The 6,590-nt window shown below is 35.0% G+C and overlaps 1 long non-coding RNA gene across 1 annotated transcript; it reads right to left on the bottom strand.

Moving 5' to 3' along the window:
• Window positions 1–2,716: 2,716 nt before the first annotated feature.
• On the bottom strand, window positions 2,717–5,951 carry LOC131006965 (uncharacterized). Its single transcript, XR_009095839.1, has 3 exons — window positions 5,416–5,951; window positions 3,421–3,484; window positions 2,717–2,907 (listed from the first exon to the last, which is right to left on the bottom strand). It is a non-coding gene; the product is annotated as an uncharacterized LOC131006965 (long non-coding RNA).
• Window positions 5,952–6,590: the final 639 nt, after the last annotated feature.

Here is a 6,590-nt window from a genome sequence, read left to right on the forward strand (position 1 = left end):
AGATTTTGACAGAATTTTTATAATATGTAGAGTTTAACAAATTTTGTTAGATTGATTTATCTCTATTTTCATAGACTTTATAAATTTATAGATTATTATAATAATAAAAAATATCTATAAAAAATAATCAAATTATCCTTATCAACATGACATCAAATACTATACAAGAAACTTATTAATATACATGAAAAGAAAATTATGTAGCAACTAACAATGGTGAGGGTTGTTCTAAATGAAAATGTTTGAGTATATTTTTTTTAAAAAAACACCGAAATTTTAAAATACAAACTGTGATTAACCCTATTTATCCCTAGTGAGCAGCAGTCACGTCATCTGAATTTTTGCATAATGAACATGTTTTGTGTCTAATATTGACAACTTTGCAAATTGCTTCATTTAATGAGCAAACTAATCTCAACAACAATCCAATTTTCCCTGAATCATGCAAAACTTCCAATTCCAACTCGAATAGCAGAAGTTAAAACTTATTTTTTCAAAAATAAAATAAATATCAGATTTTTGGAATCGAAAAAGAATAAATTGCAAATATTGGAACATAGAATAGTGTCACAACACAAATGCAGAGAGGTGCTTGTATGCAGTAATAAATACTTGAGGCAAATATTAAAATAGTCATTTTGATTAAGTAAAAGTTAATTACAACCATCAAATTAATAATATATTAATTATAAACACTTTTACTTAAACACCCTTTTACTATTTTATTTTAAAATATATATCAAACATTTAAAAATCTAAAAACATAATGTAGAAATAAAAATCAAATAAAAAGATAAAAACCCTCACCCCACCCAACTTCCCCGTCGTTCCCCCCCTCTCAGACTTCGCACCGCCGTGGCTGGTCCGCGTGGCACGGCCTACATCTACTTGTATCGCCGCCGCTGGAATTAAACGTGGTTCTCCTACATCCACACTTGTCATCTGCAGTTCATCCACTGATTCTGCGGCGGTGGGTTCTAGAGAGTCTGCAACTTCGACATAGAAGAGGAAATTGGTGTGCGGGGAGGTGGCAGGTGCGGCCGCTGGTGGTGGTGAGAGATGAGCCAGCGATGGTTGCTGGAGTCTGAAAAAAGAAGAAGAAATTGGGTGGGGGGTGGGGGTACTTGGGAGTATTCTTACGTTTTTTTTTGTTCCAATTTATTTAATTAAATTTTCTTTCAATTTTATATTTCTTTTTATGTATTTTGATTATAATTTCATTAAGGGTAAAGTAGTCATTCACACTAAAAAAATGATTATAATTAATATAGTTTTATTTCTATGGTTAACATTAACTTTTCATTAAGCAAAATGGTTATTTAGGAGTATTAACACTAAATACTTTAGCAGTTTAATGTTAAAATCATGTCTTACAAGAATGCCCTATCGACACACATGACTTCTTTCAAAATCTCAATAACCTAAAAGGAAATCCAACGATCAGCAAACGACATGGTAAAACAAGATCATAAGCTCACGCCTCAGATGCGCAGAATGGAAGAGACAAGTAAATATAGAAAGTGGCGGACGATGACGAGGTCGAGGAAGTCCGGTGGCGTGGCTCTGTAGAAAACGTAGGTATCGCAGAGGAGAGAGAGACAATACTTGAAAATCTCTTATGGAGAGGTGAGATTTGTGTAGAGATTTTGTATTTATATTAGGGCACTAAAATCCTCCAAAATCCATGACATATTATAATCCATGGAAGTTTCAATACCACCAGATTTAGATAGATATTTAAAAGTTGTAATTGAATACCAACAGATTTTTAATGACCTTATAGAATCTGAATTGAATACCTATGGACATTTGAAATACAAAAAAAATCTTATAGAATTTGAATTTAATACACCTCTCTTGAAAAAATGTTAGGTGATTGTATTGAGAGTGAATAAATTGATCCACTTTATTGTAAAGTAGGGATAAGAAATACTCCCTCCGTCCCGCTATTAATGGCACGTATTCCATTTCGAGTTGTCCCATTAATAATGGCTCGTTTCTATTTTAGGAAATAATAAGGGATAGTTAATCTTAATTAAAGTACTAATTAAATGCCTAATAAAACCTACTTTAATTAAAAAGAAAACACTCTCTCTCCCTAACTCGTCAATCACTCCACCCCCTCTCTCTCTCTCCCGATTGCTCTCTCTTTCTCAGCTGCTACAACCTCGCCGCCTCTCCTCTTCCACGGCGACGGCGCGGCGACTCCGCTTCCCCCCTCACGCCTCCACCGCTTCCACTACCGCACCTCACCATCTCCACCCTCCTGCGCTTCTACCCTCGCACCTCATCGGCACCGCCCTTCACTTGTGCGCCGCCTCCTGCACGCTGCACCCTCCACTGCAAATCCCTTCCTCCATCGCCTCCACTGTAGTGGTGGAGAAAAAAATCCTAGCAGCAGCGGCTTGAGCGAGAAGACGGTGCAGATCTTGGCTTCAATAATCGGGTCTCCGCCTCCACCTGTCGCAGCCCGATTCCCGACACTAGTGATAGTGGGGTACGAGTATCGATACGACTATTTTTAAAAGAATAAAAGATAAGAAGAATAGGTCGAACATCAAGCGGAAGCTCGCATCAAAAGGTGTTAAAGAAATCATTATAAATGAACCCAAGGGTAAAATCGTCAATGTCGTTATAACTTTTTAATTATCAGGAATTTCACGAACAAAAACAAAACGGGTATCGCTCATTTTTCGTAAGGAATCATAACATGCAGAGTATCGCAGCAAAAGGCGAACCGATTATATGTATGAAGACATATAACCGTGAGTACATTGCTTAACTTCAAAAGAAAATTAAAGTATATCAATCATCAAGACTTTATCGTCAAAATGGAAATACGATAAAGTAAATACATCCTCCAACATTTCCCCGCCAGCACCAGACCAATCTCGCTCCTCGCTTAGTCTGCACATTTAGAAATATATGCAGGGCGTGAGTATATAATACTCAGTGGGCAAACGCCGAAAAACAAGAAAGGCGCTCTTAGAGCTATAAGTTTGAAGCTTGCCACATCTCAGCAATACACAGAAATAAAGTTAGCGTAAATGAATCTGTGCATGCAGTTTTCATAATCATGATATCATAAAGAAACGATAGCGCTATCAAAGTACTCATCATGTATGTACCACATCTACAACTCATCATTATCAAAGGTACTGAGAAGTAGGCCTCCCTCTCAAGTACCGTGACCGGCCGACCCGAAGACGGCTCGCAGTCACCTCTGTGCACAAAATCCCGCTTGTGGCAGGACCGAATTCGTCTCATCAGTAGAGGGTAACACACAAGCTCAACATCAAAAATTGGCAAGTCAAACAGTTCTCAAATATCATTTAACTCAAATCATTTGTTAATCTCATAACATCATCAAATCATTTTAGAAAGTTCATATGATAAACATATACTCAAAATATTGCCCACCTGAAGACCTTACTCAAACACTCCCGTCAAAGCGGAGTTACTTACTTCCTTGCTCTGCTCGTGTCTTCAGGGATCATCGTCATCATCGAAGGTTCATGTCATAAAATGAATCCCGATTAGAACTCAACGACAAAAACTCATGCCTTAACTCATGCTCTATCTTATATTCTATCTCTTAATCAACTCTAAATCCTTAAGTCCAAGGATAGGTTTCAAGAAAATCATGGTTCTAAGTCTCGATTTATCTCTCATATAAGACTCGTCTAATCTCATTAAAACACTTAGGCAACATAAACACATAAGGCACATAAGAAAATACAATCAAACATCAACAAATCATGTCCTGTTTTCCCACTGACTCAACTTCAAAATTTAACACGTTCTGACTCCGACATCTCCTGGACTCCAGACTCATACCAAAAGAAAGGTATTTTAGTCTAGTTTCATTTAAAAAAAAGTAGAGTCAGAAACTCCAAGTGGTTTGGGAGATATGGCGTTTTTACCACGGTCTACCATATTCGGCAGTTTTGAGCAATCGGAAACATTGATTTTTGAAAAATAGTAAACGTTGTCAAAATGAGCTCAAATTTGGTGGATATCTAGCCCATACAGTACGGTTGATACCATAAAAATTTGGAAAGCTAGATCACACAGGAAGCTACTGAAATGAATGACTTTGTCCCCTGTTCTCTGAAATTCCCGGTAGAAATGTGCAGATTTGGTTTTGCATTTTATAAAAATAGTAAATCAAGTCCAAATGACTTGAAATTTTACCGGTATGCTCAAGCCTCATGTAGGGACATTCTGTAAAATTTTCAAAGCCATTAGACATCGACAACCCGTCGATCACAGTAGGTCAGTAGCCTACGAAAAGTCACCAAAAACTCATCTCAAACTCTTAAATGCTCAATTCAACATTCCTTCAAAGAAAACCAATCAAAGCTCATTTTAAACACATATAACACTCAAAAACATTCAAAAACATTTAAAATACTCATCATACTCAAATTAACTCTCCTCTTTTACATCTTAACTCAAATCTCAAGGAAAACGTTTCTACAACGTATCAAGTAAATCCTCTTCTCAATTTCATGCTTAAAAACACTCAATCATTCAAAATGACCTCATACTTCTTATAACTCATTTTATACACATAAATCCCCTATAATCATACCAACCAAATTTTAATAAAAACTCATATATTCACATAAACTTTCAACAAAAACATGACAACTTCACAAAATGGTCATAAAGCAAATTAGACCTCATTTTATCAATTATTGACTTCTCAAAATATGAAAACTCAAAAACTCTCATAAACTAACTCAAGTCAAAATTTTACTTAGCTTCCAATAGACTTAATCAAACATATTAAAACACCAACATCATGCTCAATTACACATATCTTAAGCCAAATCATTTATTAAACACATAGACAAGAAAATCCCAATTTTTACCAAACTAAACTCTTTGACATTTTATGAACTCACATGGATCTTTAATCTCATCATATATCTATTAATCTTAACCCATTTAACTCACATATAAACCATCAATTTACAAATTAGAGCATAGATACACATAGCCCTAATTTTAGTAAACTAACTCATATCAAAATCATCATTTGACATCATATACTCAATTTACTCCATCAATCATCATCATATACATCTCATAGACTCATTTACATCATCAATTCATCACTTAAACCATCAACTCAAAAGTTCCCAATTTTGGGTAAACTAAACTTTATCAAAGTTTGAATCTCAAAGCATAGCTTTTCAAAACACACATCAATCATCATTGAACATCACATAGATCATCTTTCTCACCCCAATTCAAGGAAAGAAGAAGAAAAATTTTTGAAGGGTAGAACACCCATATTTTCGAAAATTTAGAGAAAAATGAAGGGGGTGGTTTTCTTGCTTCAAACTCTCAAGAATACTCATATACAATCTCTTACAAGTCTAGTCTATGAATATGGAGATCACTTACCCAAGTTTACACCAAATATCAAATTTTCTCTCACTATCTTCAAGATTGAATCTCCATGGATCTTCTTGAATCTAAGGAGATGGAAGGTGTTTAAGGTGGGATTTTGTTGGTGATTTATGTGTTTGGCATATTTTGGTGAAGCTTCGAAGGTGCATCAATGGAGGAAAATGGTGGAAAGTAGAGAGATGAAGGGGAGAGAGGTGGTGGTCGAAAGTTAGGGGAGAAGGAGAGAGAGGAATTTGCAAGATATGAAATGATCTTGGTAATCTTATAAAAGATTTGTGAATCTTTAAAGAGGATTTGAGAATCTTATGAAATATTTGGCAATTAATGCCTTGATCTCTCTCTCTCTAATCTCTACACTCTCTCTAATCTCTACTCTCTAAATCTCTACTCTCTCAATCTCTACACTTAGTAAATTTTAGTAATTAGTCTCATACTTGGGAAATTAAAAATAAATCATGTGAGAAGGGTGATTAAATAATAATCACAAAAACTATGGAAATATTACTCATTAATAAAGTACCATAGTATAATTATTCATGTGACCAAAATAGAATAATTATAGCACTAATATTAGTGCACTCACTCAATTATAATATTCCTCATCATAGGAAAAATAATTTTTAAAAAAAATTATGCTTGGAAAAATTTCCATAAACCGGCATCGTTCGATTTCTCGGTAAAAATAAACCGCACTTTCTTTGGAAACTTAATAAAAATTCCCAAGTGCTAAGGTTTCAAATAAAAATCATAATAATTTGGTCATATTGACACACGTCACAAAATCACATAATCATTCAGTCACGTAAACTCACATAACATCACATCAAAACAGTCGGCAGACTCAAATAAGCTAGACGTCTCTCTGACCGACTCTATTTATCAAGGTTTCTCACTCTTTCTTCCTCGACTCTATTTCCAACTCATTATTCCTATTTTTCTTAATAGGACAGTCAATCTCTGATAACTCGGTATCCGGTAACTCTATTCCCGGTAGTTGGAAATAAAATAAAATCTCAGCTCAATTCAATCAGCATCTCTATCTCTACTCATTTCTCAAATCTCATCACTCTAATTCCATCATCGGTTTATTCACTCGTATTTCTATTTAAAAGACAATCTGTCTTATCTGCTCATAAAAAAAAGTAGTCTCGTAATTCGACATCTCAGTA

Source organism: Salvia miltiorrhiza, chromosome 1 (genome assembly GCF_028751815.1).
Source record: "Salvia miltiorrhiza cultivar Shanhuang (shh) chromosome 1, IMPLAD_Smil_shh, whole genome shotgun sequence".
Lineage (NCBI taxonomy): Eukaryota > Viridiplantae > Streptophyta > Magnoliopsida > Lamiales > Lamiaceae > Salvia > Salvia miltiorrhiza.